The sequence below is a fragment of the Pristis pectinata genome, chromosome 16 (genome assembly GCF_009764475.1).
Source record: "Pristis pectinata isolate sPriPec2 chromosome 16, sPriPec2.1.pri, whole genome shotgun sequence".
NCBI lineage: Eukaryota > Metazoa > Chordata > Chondrichthyes > Rhinopristiformes > Pristidae > Pristis > Pristis pectinata.
This window is the reverse complement of record NC_067420.1, coordinates 40249508-40263750: the sequence shown is the minus strand read 5'-3', so window position 1 is coordinate 40263750 and position 14243 is coordinate 40249508. Positions and strand designations below refer to the sequence as shown.

Here is a 14243-nt window from a genome sequence, read left to right as displayed (position 1 = left end):
CGGAGGAAACCCACGCAGACATGGGGAGAACATACAAGCTCCTTACAGACAGTGGCGGGAATTGAACCCAGGTCGCTTGCACTGTAATAGCATTACGCTAACTGCTACACTACCATACCACCCATATCTCAGATTATCTCAGCAATACACAAGAAATGCTGGAGGAACTCAGCAGGTCAGGCAGCATCCATGGAGGGAAATAAACAGTTGATGTTTCGGGCCAAGACCCTTCATCAGGACTGGAAAGGAAGAGGGCAGAAGCCAGAATAAGAATTTGGGGTCTACCGGGAGTTAAGCAGGAGCACAGCAACTCTGCGTTATCTGGTCACTGGCAGGTTGCTGTTACAGAGACCTTACTGTGTGCAAATTGGTATTGGTTTATTATTATCATTTGTACTGAACATCGAACATCAAACACTACAGCACAGTACAGGCCCTTCGGCCCACAATGTTGTGCTGACATTTTATCCTGCTCTAACATCTATTTACCCCTCCCCTCCCACATGGCCTTCCGTTTCTCTATCATTCGTGTGTCTATCTAAGAGTCTCTTCAATGTCCCTATTGTATCTGCCTCCACAACTTCAGCCGGCAGTGCGTTCCACGCACCCACCACTCTCTGTGTAAAAAAACTTACCCCTGACATCCCCCTTATACTTTCCTCCAATCATCTTACGATTATGCTCCCTCGTGTTAGCCAGTCACCCTTTGGTACAGTGAAAAACTTGTCTCGCATACCGTTCATACAGATCAATTCACTACACAGTGCATTGAGGTAGTACAGGGTAAAAACAATAATGGAATACAGAGTAGAGTGTCACAGCTACAGAGAAAGTGCAGTGCAGGTGGACAATAAGGTGCAAGGTCATAACAAGGTAGATTGTGAGGTCAAGAGTCCATCTCATTGTATAGGGGAACTGTTCAATAGTCTTATCACCGTGGGATAGAAGCTGTCCTTGAGCCTGGTGGTATGTGCCCTCAGGCTGAAAGTCCCAAACAATGCAAACTGTTTCACAACTATTATTTATCACAACTATTATTTAATGATTGCACAATAAATTGATGCTTACCTAACTAAATAGTATGTTAAATAAATAAGCAATTCTAAATTATTACGATTAGTAAAAATGTAAGATATAACCATTACCACCGCCACTTTATATCGTATAATATTTTCACAGGGCAAATTGCAAAGTTTGACTGTAATTGTTACAATACGGAGCATTGTTGTCCTGTTTAACTTTCCCACTTTGCCTGTTGTGTGATTTAATTGCAAACGTTGTGATCCGCTCTGGATTCAGGTGAAGGGTCAGAGAATGCCTGAAAGGTCTGGACAGCGATCTGCAAAATAACCTTTGTAAAAAAAAACGTGCCCAATACTGTATGTGTCAGGCAAGCAGCTGAGGGAAGATCAACGAACAGGAACTGCATAATCTAATTATTTCTGGTGCTTCCTGTCTGCTGGCACAGTTCTCAAGGTTGAAGCAGCGCTGAGTTGCTCACTGTATGTGTGTACGAGGGAGAGTGTGCACGGATCTGGATGGGGGCCGTCAGTGTGAAACTGGCAGGCACTGAGAAGAACCCCAACCCAGGATCCACCGACGCCCGGACCTCAGAACAGGGATTAATCTCGTCGGGCACTGACAGCTGGTGGATGGAATTGCTGTTTTAGAGCTTGTGTTGCAACAGGTAAACGGTTCAGGAGTGTGAGCCTCTCTCCCTCTGACCCGCTCTTTGTTTCACAGTCATTCTCTCTGTCTGATAGTTAACCCCTCTGTGGAGCACGGCTGTGACCTCTCACTACCGAATGTGGAGGTATTATCAGTGATGCAGAAAGCAACAAAGTCCGATTCTGAACCACCTTTCTCCTGGTTAAAGTCTGTATTTGTGGCAGTGTTTCTGCGTTCTAAACAGTTAAAAAAAAATCCTTCAGGTTTAAAGTCGGAGATTGTTTCTTTAATTCTTACCGTTCTCTCTTTCACTCTTATTACACTATTTCTCTGCTTTCTGACGAAATCCTTTGAATTCTGTCCATCCTTTGTTAAATATAACGGAGCAATCTGCTTCAGCTTCCCACAGTTTCTCCACCTTTGTCCTTGAATCGGAATTTTGTTCAAATTCCCTTTCCTGAGGCATCTGCCCTTTGTACCGTTTCCTTCTCTCAGTTTCATTCTCCTATTCTCTCTCTCCCCCCCCCCCCCTCTCTCATTCTTTGGCGCTGTGCTTATACCACATCCAAATTTCCATCTCTCCCCTTCACTCCCCATCTCTCCCCTTCACTCCCATCTCTCCCCTTCACTCCCCATCTCTCCTCTTCACTCCCCATCTCTCCCCTTCACTCCCATCTCTCCCCTTCACTCCCATCTCTCTCCTTCACTCCCCATCTCTCCCCTTCTCTCCCCTTCACTCCCATCTCTCCCCTTCACTCCCATCTCTCCCCTTCACTCCCATCTCTCCCCTTCACTCCCCATCTCTCCCCTTCACTCCCATCTCTCCCCTTCACTCCCCATCTCTCCCCTTCACTCCCATCTCTCCCCTTCTCTCCCCATCTCTCCCCTTCACTCCCATCTCTCCCCTTCTCTCCCCATCTCTCCCCTTCTCTCCCCATCTCTCCCCTTCACTCCCCATCTCTCCCCTTCACTCCCATCTCTCCCCTTCTCTCCCCATCTCTCCCCTTCTCTCCCCATCTCTCCCCTTCACTCCCCATCTCTCCCCTTCACTCCCATCTCTCCCCTTCTCTCCCCATCTCTCCCCTTCACTCCCATCTCTCCCCTTCTCTCCCCATCTCTCCCCTTCACTCCCATCTCTCCCCTTCCATCTCTCCCCTTCTCTCCCCATCTCTCCCCTTCACTCCCATCTCTCCCCTTCTCTCCCCATCTCTCCCCTTCACTCCCATCTCTCCCCTTCACTCCCATCTCTCCCCTTCTCTCCCCATCTCTCCCCTTCACTTCCATCTCTCCCCTTCACTCCCATCTCTCCCCTTCACTCCCCATCTCTCCCCTTCACTCCCCCATCACTCCCTGGTGTAGCTGGCAGAGTTGCTGACTCACAGCTCCAGAGACCCGGGTTCAGTCCTGACCTCCAACGGTGCTTGTGTGGTGTTTGCACGTTTTCCCTGTCACCATGTGGATTACCTCCGGATGCTCCAGTTTCCTCCCATATCTCAAAGATGTGTCAGTTGGCTCCTGCAAAAGAAAGACCCCTCATATGTGGGTGAATGGTAGAATGGGGTGGCAGGAGGGACTAGATAAGAATGTGGGGTGATTAAAATGGAAGCAGTGTAAAATGGGTGCTTGAAGGTTGGTGTAGACTTGGTGTGCTGAAGGGTTTGTTTCTGAGTAGTAAGACCCTCTGACAATCCCCATCTCCCACCTCACCTTCACAAGCTCTTCACCAGATTCATCAGGCTGAAACCATGGCTTAAAGGGTCACATCACGAATACACGTACAGACTCAATGAGCAGAGTGCCAGCCTTCAGTATCATACCCATTTGATGATTCTAGTTTGTGCGAACTAGATTTACATTCTCTTTTGAGTATAAACTGGTTTATGTAACATGATTAAAGTTGGTAGGACAATCAGATAGAAGCTCGTTCCCCTGGCCAGTGGGTCCACACAATCCCTTAAAATTTGAGTCGGGCTTTTCCGTGGTCATGTTGGGAAGCACGTTTTCACACAGGGTAGGGACTTGGAGCCAAAAAGCTAAGGATCGATTGAAAATTCCAAAACTGGGATAGACTTAAAAGGCATCAAGGGATTTGGGAATAAGGCAGATGGATGGTAATTGCCATTGAATACTAGAACAGGCTCAATGGGCTGAATGGTCTCCTCTGTTCTGTGCAGTTCTGAAGTTGGTGGAAGATGATTTTCATCATTCATACTGGGACTAGAGAGATTGAGTTATCAGGAGAGACTGGATAGGTTGGGGCTATTTCCCTGGAGTGGAGGAGGCTGAGGGGTGACCTTATGGGAGAATATAAAATCAAGAGGAGCATAGATAAGGTGGATGGTCACAATCTTTTTCCCCAGGGTTGGGGAGTCTAAAACCAGAGGACAATGATTTAAGGTGAGGGGCAATTTTTTCACAGAGGGTGGTGGGTATGTGGAACGAGCTGCCAGAGGAAGTGGTAGAGATGGGTACAATTACAATGTTTAAAAGACATTTCAAGAGGTGCACGGACAAAAAAGGGTTAGAAGGATATGGGCCAAATACAGGCAAATGGGACTAGCTTGGTCAGCATGGACTAGTTGGGCCGAAGGGCTGTTTCCGTGCTGTGTAACTTTATGAATCTATGACCCTATTCACTATACTCTGTGTACATCTGCTCCTCCCTTCCGATTTACCCATTCTTGGGAAATTGAAGGGATGGACTAGCTGAGTGGTTTAGAAAGGGTTAATTAACAAAGGCTGCTTTGCCAGTTAGTGCATCCAGGCAGCAGTTAAATCTTCCCATTCCAGCTCTTCTCTTATTCAGTTCTCGTTCTCAGCCTGCCTTATCTCTCTTTCCTTTGCATTCTGCTCCGCACTACACATTTTCCCTCAGATTCCTGTTTCTTGTTCAGTAGTTCCTCTGTTAACATCTTTAATCATATTCACTCAACCCCATTCCATCTTTCTGCAAGGCAATTGACCCGAACAACTGTTCTTTTTCCTGCCACTTCCCATCTCCCTTCATTCTCTCCAGCTCTTTCTAATTTTAAATAGTCTAAAATAGCGGGAGCATTGCATAAATCTTCAACTGATTCCTTGATGGTTGATATGAACAATACCGAAAACTGCTGTGATTGTTAGAATTAACCATATACTTTCAACTCATTTTTCATTATCCATTTATGTGTAATTACATATGCACGTGTATATGTGGGTGGTGTGTACAATGGATATACATGTGCACGTGTGTGTGTGTGTGTGTGTGTGTGTGTGTGTGTGTGTGTGTGTGTGTGTGTGTATGCCTGTGTGTGTCTGTGATATACATGTATTTAAATGGATATCTTGCAAGGAAGATTTATATGCTGTAAATATGATTATCGGTATGTGTTTTATTGTGTTTATGTAAATATCTGCCCATATGTCTATCTACCTCTGACTGTGGTCTGACTCACTTGCATTTTTGCTTTAAGAATATTTCTCGTTTTGATGAATGAGAATTATCCCTGTCTGATCATTTTAGTGAAAAATCAAAATAAATGGGAAAAGATTGAAATAAAATGGAAGTATCCCGCCTTGTACTTGCATCTACACTCTCCAAGCACACCAGCTATGGGAATCTTACCCCATTGCCGTTCTTTGTAATGGTGAGGTGCTTAAACCGGCAAACTAGCAAACTAGCAATCAGTATAAAAGCAGACAGTAAATTCCTCTGCAGGTATATGAAAAGGAAGAGAATAAATAAAGTAAACATTGCTTCCCTAAAGGCTGAGACTTTGAAATTAATAATGGGAAACAGAGAAATGGCTGTACTAGTTAATCAACGGGCTATGGAGATGGAGGGATTTAATCTCCATCACTAGAAAAATGTGCCAGGCAAACCAAAGGGGCTGGAGGCCAACCAGCCTTTTGAAGCCTAATGCCTGCATCCTGGGGTCACAAGCTGCAGAGATAGTGATGCATTGCCTCAGTCTAGCTACATTCCCTGTACCCTGGAGAGACCCCCAAAGGACTGGAAGACCATTAAGGTAATGGCACAGTTCACGAAAGGAGCAAAGCAGCAAGTGGGATGCTATATGCCAATAATAGCAGGAAAAATTTAGTGTAGTTCTTTGAGGATGTAACAAGCAGGTGGATAAAGGGGAACAAGTAGATGCCGTCTACTTGGATTTCCAGAAGAGACTCAATAAGCACACCAGTGCCTCCACTTCCTCAGGAGGCTAAAGAGATCAGCTCACCTGCTTTAACCCTCACTAATTGTTATCAATGCACCAAAGAAAACATCCTATCCAGATGCATCATGGCTTGGTATGGCAACTGCTTTGCCCATGACCGCAAGAAACTGCAGAGAGTTGTGGACACAGCTCAGCAGGTCAGGGAAACCAGCCTCCCCTCCAGGGACTCTGTCTACACTTCTTGCTGCCTCAGTAAAGCAGCCAACATAATCAAAGACCCCACCCACCCTGTACATTCTCTCTTCTCCTGCCTCCCATCGGGCAGAAAATACAACAGACTGAAAGCACATACCACCAGGCTCAAGGACAGCTTCTATCCTGCTGCTATAGGACTATTGTACAGTTCCCTAGTACAATAAAGTAGACTTTTGACCTCACAATCTACCTCGTTATGGCCTTGCACCTTATGGTCTACCTGCACTGCACTTTCTCTGTAACTGTAACACTTTATTCTGCATTCTGTTATTGTTTTCCCTTGTACTACCTCAATGCACTGCTGTAATGAAATGATCTGTATGGATGGCATGCAAAACAAAGTTTATCATTGTACCTCGGTACATGTGACAATAATAAACCAAGTTACCAACTAATTAAAGGGGAACCAGCAAATATCGTGTATTTGGATTTCCAGAAGACACTTAATAAAGGGGAACTAGTAGATGTAGCATATTTGGAATCCAGAAGCCACTTGATAAAGGGGAAGTAATAGATGTGGTGCATTTGGATTTCCAGAAGACACTCAATAAAGGAGAACCAGTAAATGTAGTGTATTTGGATTTTGAAAAGATACTCAATAAAAGGGAACCAGTAGATGGAGTGTATTTAGATCTCCAGAAGCCACTTGATAAAATGCCACATCAAACATCACTTCAAAAGAAAAGAATACACAGGATTGGGGTAATATATGGCCATGGATAGGATGTTGGCTGACTAACAGAAAACAGGGAGTAGGGATAAAAAGGTAATCATCATATCGGCAATCAGTAACAACAGAGCACCACAGGGATCAGTACTCAGGCCTCAACCATTTATAACTTACTAGTGACATAGACAAAAGAACCAAATGTATCATAGCCAGATTTGCTGTTTGTGCACAGATGGGTGGGTTAGCAAGTTGTGAGGAAGACACTGAGAACCTGCAAAGGGATATAGATAAATGGATAAGAGGTTAGCAAATGGAGTATAATGTGGGAAAATGTGAGGTCATCCACTTTGAAAGTAAAATTCAAATAGAAAATTATTATTTAAATGGAGTGGGACTATACAATCTTGAAGTGCAAAAGGATCTGGATATCCTAGAGCATAAAACAAAGGTTGCCATACAGATACAGCAAGAAATTAGAAATGCTGAGGGATTGTTGGCCTTCATTGCAAACAGCATGGAGAAGAAAAGTAAGGAAGTTCTGATGTAACTTTAACGAGCACAAGTGAGGCAGAAGCTGGAGTACTGCATGGTCTCCAAGTCTGAGGAACAATATACTTACATTGGAGGCCGTGCAGAGTAGGTTCTCTTGGTTGATACCCAGTATGAAGGGGTTAATGTGTCAGGAGAGGTTGGACCTACTATCATTGGAGCTCAGAAGACTGGGAGGAGACATATATGAAACATATATGATTCTGAGGGACATTTTACAGGGTCAATGGGGAAAGAATGTTTCCCTTTACTCTGAAACTAAGCAGGATCCCCAGACAAAACATAACCCATTCTCTACCTCCACAGACGCTGCTCGACCCAGTGACTTCCTCCAGCAGTTTGCTTTTTGCTCCAGATTCCAGTATCTGAAGTCTCTTGTGTCTCCACAGAAGGAGGGCATTTGGCCCATCAACTCTATTCCAGCTCATAGAACATACAACATAGAACTGGCCCTTCAGCCCATGATGTCTGCGCCAAATTAAACTAAATTTCTTCTGCCTGTACACGATCCATATCCCTCCACTCCCTGCACATTCATGTGTCTATCTAACAGCCACTTAAACGCCTCTATCGTATCTGCTTCCACCACCACCCCTGGCAGCCTGTTACAGGCACCCACCAGTCTCTGTTTATAAAGTTGACCCGCACCAATTTTTACAGATGCACCACGGAAAGCATCCTATCCGGATGCATCACGGCTTGGTATGGCAACTGCTCTGCCCTTGACCGCAAGAAACTGCAGAGAGTTGCGAACACAATCCAGTCCATCACACAAAGCAGCCTCCCCTCCACTGACTCTGTCTACACTTCCCACTCCTTTGACAAAGCAGCCAACATAATCAAAGACCCCTCCCATACTGGTCATTCTCTCTTCACCCCCCTTCCATCAGACAGAAGACACTAAACCTTGAAAACACGCAGCCCCAGGCTCAAGAACAGCTTCTATCCTGCTGTTATAAGAGCAATCCCATCAGTTCCATTCCTTCTATTATCTGCCCGGCATCTTGCATGGCATGTGTTCCGAGGATGCTCACAATCCACCCTCCCCAGTGGTTTACTGTCCAGCATGTAATGGAATCCAGGGCAAAGCTAAATCAGAACTCGGGAAAGGTACCTGCTCAGTCTCAGTACATTCAAAGTGTTCCAACCCCAACACGGTAACAAAAATAAGAATTACAAACAGTTATTAACCCTAACCAAGACATCGCAGGCAGTTAACAAGCAATATTATCAAAACAACACTTCAAGAGGAGGCAAAGAGAGAAAGGTAAATGAGAATATTGAAAAGTGGTGCAGTTAGAAGAGCTGCTTCCTCAAAGCTCCAGAGACCGGGGTTCAATCCTGGCCTTAGGCACTGTTTCAGTTCTTTCTGTGACCACGTGAGTTTCTTCTCACGTACCAAATTTCATCCAGCTAAGTGTGAGGTAATGCACTTTGGGAGGTCAAAGTCGGATTGAACATACAGAGTAAATGACAGGGAACTTCGAGCATTAACGCGCAGAGAGACCTTGAGATGCAAGTCCATAACTCCCTGAAGATGACAACGTAGGTGGATAGGGTAGTGAAAAAGGCATTTGGCTTGCTTCTTACATCAGCCAAGGCATTGAGTATAAGAGTAGGGACGTCATGTTACCACTGTACAAAACATCAGTTAGACTGTGCTTAGAGTATTGTGTACAGTTCTGGTCACCACACCAGGCTGTTTCCTGGAACGGACGGATATAGTTACAAGGAGGGATTGGATAGGCTGGGTTTATTCTCACTGGAATGTAGGAGGCTGAGGGGTGACCTTATAGAAGTTTATAAAATTATGAGGGGCTTGGACAGGATCAATAGTCAGAATTTTTTTCCAAGGATAGGGGACTCTCGAACTAGAAGGCACAGGGGAGAGGGGAGAAATGTAAAGGAGATCTGAGGGATAAGTTTTTCACCCAGAGGGTGGTGAATATCTGGAACGAGCTGCCAGAGGAGGTGGTGGAGGCAGGTATGATCGCAATGTTTAAACGGCATTTGGACAGGTACATGGATGTAGAGGGATACGGGCCTAATGCGGGCAAGTGGGACCAGGATAGATAGGCATGATGGTTGACGTGGACAAGGTGGGCCATAAGGGCCCATTCCTGTGCTGTGTAATCCTATGATTCTATGCCAAAGGATGTGCTCCTTGGTAGGTTAATTGGCTGCTGTGAATTGTCCCAATGTAGGTGAATGGCAGGAGAATTGGGAGGGCTTAATAAAGATGCAAGAGGAAAATTGGGATGAGTGTGTTTGAGTGCTTGACAGTTAGTGCAGGGGACAGTGGGCCAGAGGGTCTGTATGAGTCTGTGATCCATCAATGGAGTGAGATTAAACAGACAGAGAGGAGGCATAAGCACCCAGATAGACACGCTCGGCAAAATGGCCTGTTCCTGTGCTGTAGGTAGCAGGTGTAGGTTCAACATTTCACACTGATTCACATTCAGAAAAGACGACCCCCCCACCCCATCCCCCTCATCAAATGGGGATGGGGGTGGGGTTCAGCAGCACGTTGAAGGGGAAGGGTGCAGAGGCGAATTTCTGGAGCTCGCTGAAGGCAAGGCTGCAAACGATGGAGCGGAAATCATTCAAGGTGACTTGTACCATGATTCAGTCACTGCAGACACATACACGGCAGAGCACAGCTGCAGAAAACAGCAAGAGCCCCAGAGCTGCTAATGAATACTTTACACGTAACCCGAATTAATGACACACTCTCGGAGTGGTTGTACATTCGTACTTGTCTGACTACATGGCATGATCTCCATATCCTTCTCCCAGGATTCCAGAGCAGATTTAATAATGCAGAGATTAAACAGTTCACTGAAATCAAACTCTGATTCCGGAGGTGATGCAGAGAGTCTCCGTGCTGACAAGGTGCATTTGTGTCATCTTTAACGTAGTAAAGAATGTCACAAGGAGATTCAGACCAGCATAGAGACGATAATGTGACTAAGATCCAGGTCTAATCTGGATATTGAAGTGATTAAAGGTGGAGCGAGAGGTGGAGAGACTGGGGAGGGAACTCTCAAGTATGAGACTTGGAGGCACTGAAAGAGCCCAGGGTTCAATAAGCACTGAGGCATTAAGGGGCTTCCTGGCTGGAGTTGGCTACAGAGATGGAACGTGGCAAGGCTACATGTGTGTTGGGGCCAAGACTACAGGTGTATTGGAGCCAAGTCTACAGGTGTGCTGGAGCCAAGACAACAGGCGTATTGGAGCCAAGACTACAGGTGTGTTGGAGCCAAGATCACAGTTGTATTGGAGCCAAGTCTACAGGTCCGTTGGAGCCAAGACAACAGGTGTATTGGAGCCAAGACTACAGGTGTGTTGGAGCCTAGAAAGGCCCATAAATCAGGCCGTTCAACCCAATCAGCCGATGCTGGCTTCAGTCAACCAATCCTCCAGTGCCTTTGTGCATTGCTCCAGATTTCCAGCATCTACAGTCTGTTGTGTCTCCAACCAGCACTGGCATTTGGAACAAAAAACTGCAGAGCCTTCAAACCCAAAACAAAAATAGAAAATGCTGGAAGAGCTCAGCAAATTCAAAACTTAGCAAATTTTAGCAAATTTAGAAATTTCATTAGGGAGAGAAGGAGTCGACGTTTTGGGTCAGGGAACCTACATCAAGAGTGGAAGAGGCAAGCATGTTTTAAATTGCAGAGAGGAGGAGGGGTAGGGAAAGCAGAGGACACATCTGATCAAAGTTGTCAGGGTAACAATTACAATGGAGATAGAAAAGTAAAATGAAACAAATTGAAACAGAAAGGTACAAACCACAACTCTGAAGAGATATAAAGAAAGATTACCCAAAATTGTTAAATATTAAGTGTCGAGGGTTGCAGTGTGCCCAGAGAGAGGATGAAGTGCTGTTCCTCAAACTTTCCTTGGGCATCATCAGGGTAATGTTGAAGGCAAAAGACAGAGAGAGAGGGGGCTGGAGAATTAAAGTCACAGGACACGGGCTCTCTGTTGTGGACTGGGCAGTGGTCCTCAGCAAAGCGGTCACCCAATGTGTTTGGTTTCTCCAGTGTAGAGGAGACCATGTCGTGAGCTCCACAATATCTGGAGGTCGTGTCTATCTTCATGCAAACCTCCTCCTGAATCAGTGTGACTCTCTCCCTCGGGTATTCATCCAACTTCCCCAGAGCTACGCAGGTCATCTTCCTCTTAATGAATCCTACGGGAGAGACTTCCACATCCTCACCATTCCCTGCACTGAGAACTTCCAACTGAATTCCTAACAGGAATGATTAGTGACTGCACTGAATTATCTCCCCTTACTTCAATTACCCTACAAGTGGAGATATCTTCTCTATGTTCACCTCATTGAACGTTCAGGAGGTTGAGGCCTGTGGGGATCAGGGATAGAACAGCCATTATCATATTTAATAGTGGAGCAGGCGTGAAGGACCAGGTGGTTTATTCCTGCTCATCTGCACTTGTGTTCTTGTTATTGGCCTGATATGTTAAAGCTGTTTCTCTCTCCACAGACGCCGCCTGACCTAACGAGTGTTTCTAGCATTTTCTGATTTTATTTCAGATTTCATCATCTGCAGTCCTCTTGGTTTTCAGTATTGTTCATGAAGTTCACTCAGTTAAAATAATAACTCCATGTGGTGTGTACATTTAAAATGACTGTCAGTCATGGAGCATCTTAAGCTGAAATGGAGCACATTTTGTGTCTCAGCCAGATAAATGATGCTCAGTCTGTGTAGCAGCCCAGTTAAAGCTGTGCTCAATCTGTGTCAGGCACTCAGTTAAAATGACACTCATTCTGTGTGGTAAACTCATTTATAATGGTGCTCAGTCCATGGAGCATGTTCACTTAAAATAATGCACAGTTTGCACTGCATGCTCAGTTAAAATTATGCTCCACAACCCTGACTTGCTCAGTTAGATTGATCCTTAATACAAGAAGTTTGCTCAGTTAAAATGATGGCAGAGGCACCAGAGACTGCAGATGCTGGAAATCTGGAGCAACACACAAAATGCTGGAGGAACTCAGCGGGTCAGGCAGCATCTGTGGAGGGAAACGGACAGTTGACACTTCGGGTCGAGACCGTTCATCCGGACTTCATCAGGACACCAATCCAGGTGAAGGGTCACAACCCGACATGTCGACTGCCCATTTCCTTCCACAGATGCTGCCTGACCTGCTGAGTTCCAGCAGCATTTTGTTTGTTGATCCAGATTCCAACATCTGGAGTCTCCAGTTAAAATGATCCACAGTCTGTGTCTCACGTCTGACTGCTTATCCTTGCTGGAAAAATTAGTCTCAAAATGGTGACTTCTTTTGAAATTTGGGTCTAGGAGCTGATACCATGATTCAGTGGGAGTTCATTAAGTGATCATTACTGTTTCCACACAATGTCATTTCCATTTCCTTAACCCCAGGCTTTCTTTATAATCCTTTAAAGTTGATGCACAAATGCTTTGAAACAAATCTCATGTAAAGCATTGCTCGTGTTCTCTGAGGAATGGTCTTTCTCTGTTGGTTGCAGCTCAGCCCTCTCTTCTCCATTAATAGTCGGGTATTCGTGCCTCAGTCCAGGGGTTTGAGTACAAAGTCACAACATAAATGCTGAAGTGTAAAACACAATGATGCTGGAGGAACTCAGCAGGCCAGGCAGCATCCGTGGAGAAAAGCAGGCGGTCAACGTTTCGGGTCAGGACCCTTCTTCAGGACTGAAGATAGGAAAAGGGGAAGACCTGTATGTAGGAGGGAAAAGCAGAGCGGTGATCGGTGGACAAAAGAGGGGAGGCGGGGTGGGCACAAGGTGGTGATAGGTAGATGCAGGTAAGAGATAGTGATGGGCAGGTGCAGGGGAGGTGGGGAGAGCAGATCCACCGGGGGATGGGTCAAAGGTAGGGAGAGAAAAAAAGGGGGTAGAAAAGAGAGAGGCTCGGAAAGGGAAGAAAAGAAGTGGTATGGTTTGGGGGGGGGGGTATGGTGGGGGGGGGGGTGTGGGGAAGGGGTGTGGGGATTACTTAAAGTGGGAGAATTCAACGTTCATGCCGTTAGGCTGCAAGGTTCCAAGACAGAAAATGAGGTGCTTTTCCTCCAGTTTGCGCTTGGAATTCTCCTGGCAGAGGAGGAGGCCGAGGACTGACATATCAGTGATAGTGTGGGGGGAGGGGGAGTTGAAGTGACCGGCAACGGGGAGATGCAGATCGCGGTTACGGACAGAGTGCAGGTGTTCTGCGAAATGGTCACCTAGTCTGCGTTTGGTCTCACCAATGTAGAGGAGGCCACACTTGGAGCACTGAATGCAGTGGATGATATTAAGGGAGGTGCAGGTGAATCTCTGTCTCACCTGAAAGGACTGTTTATTTCTCTGGATGGAGGTGATGGAGGTGGTGTTGGGGCAGGTGTTGCACCTATGGCAGGGGCAGTGGGAAGTCCCCGGGGTGCCACAATAAGAGATATCATCTTTTGAGAGAGGGTTAAAGCAGGACCACATCTGCCCTGGTGGAGAGTGGTAAAAAATTCTACATCGCAGATTCAAAGAACAGAGAAGTTCCACTGAGTGTCTTGGTCAATACCTATCCCATGATTTAAATAACCTCAACACCTCAATCTTTAACCCAACACCTCAACCCACATCCAACCCCCAAATCTTACTTTATTAGGGTGACAAAACCTTACGAGTGTTCACATCGTATTTATCTTAGCCACCAAGAGGCGTAGTTGGATTTGTGCCAGTTAAGCACAGCCTAGTCACAGGTCTAGGCTTACAGCTCAGAACTGGAGAATGTTGTGTCAACTTTATTCTTGAATTTTTGACGGGCTTTCAATATGCTGTGCATTGGACTCTGCCTGTTACACGTGATCCCTGGGAATAGTTGATAACTACTGCCTCTCCCACTTTAGTCCCCAGTCAGAAGTAGGGTTGTAAGGCCATAAGGTATAGGAGTAGAATTAGGCCATT

General features: G+C 45.7%; 1 protein-coding gene across 1 annotated transcript in view; it reads left to right on the top strand.

Annotated features, from left to right (window-relative positions):
- The first annotated feature begins 1373 nt into the window (after positions 1–1373).
- Positions 1374–14243, top strand: part of LOC127578877 (neurensin-1-like) — a 29551-nt gene continuing 16681 nt past the window's right edge. The window contains exon 1 of the mRNA XM_052031409.1: positions 1374–1687. The gene's annotated coding sequence lies outside the window, so the exon portion shown is untranslated. The remainder of the gene's footprint in view (positions 1688–14243) is intronic.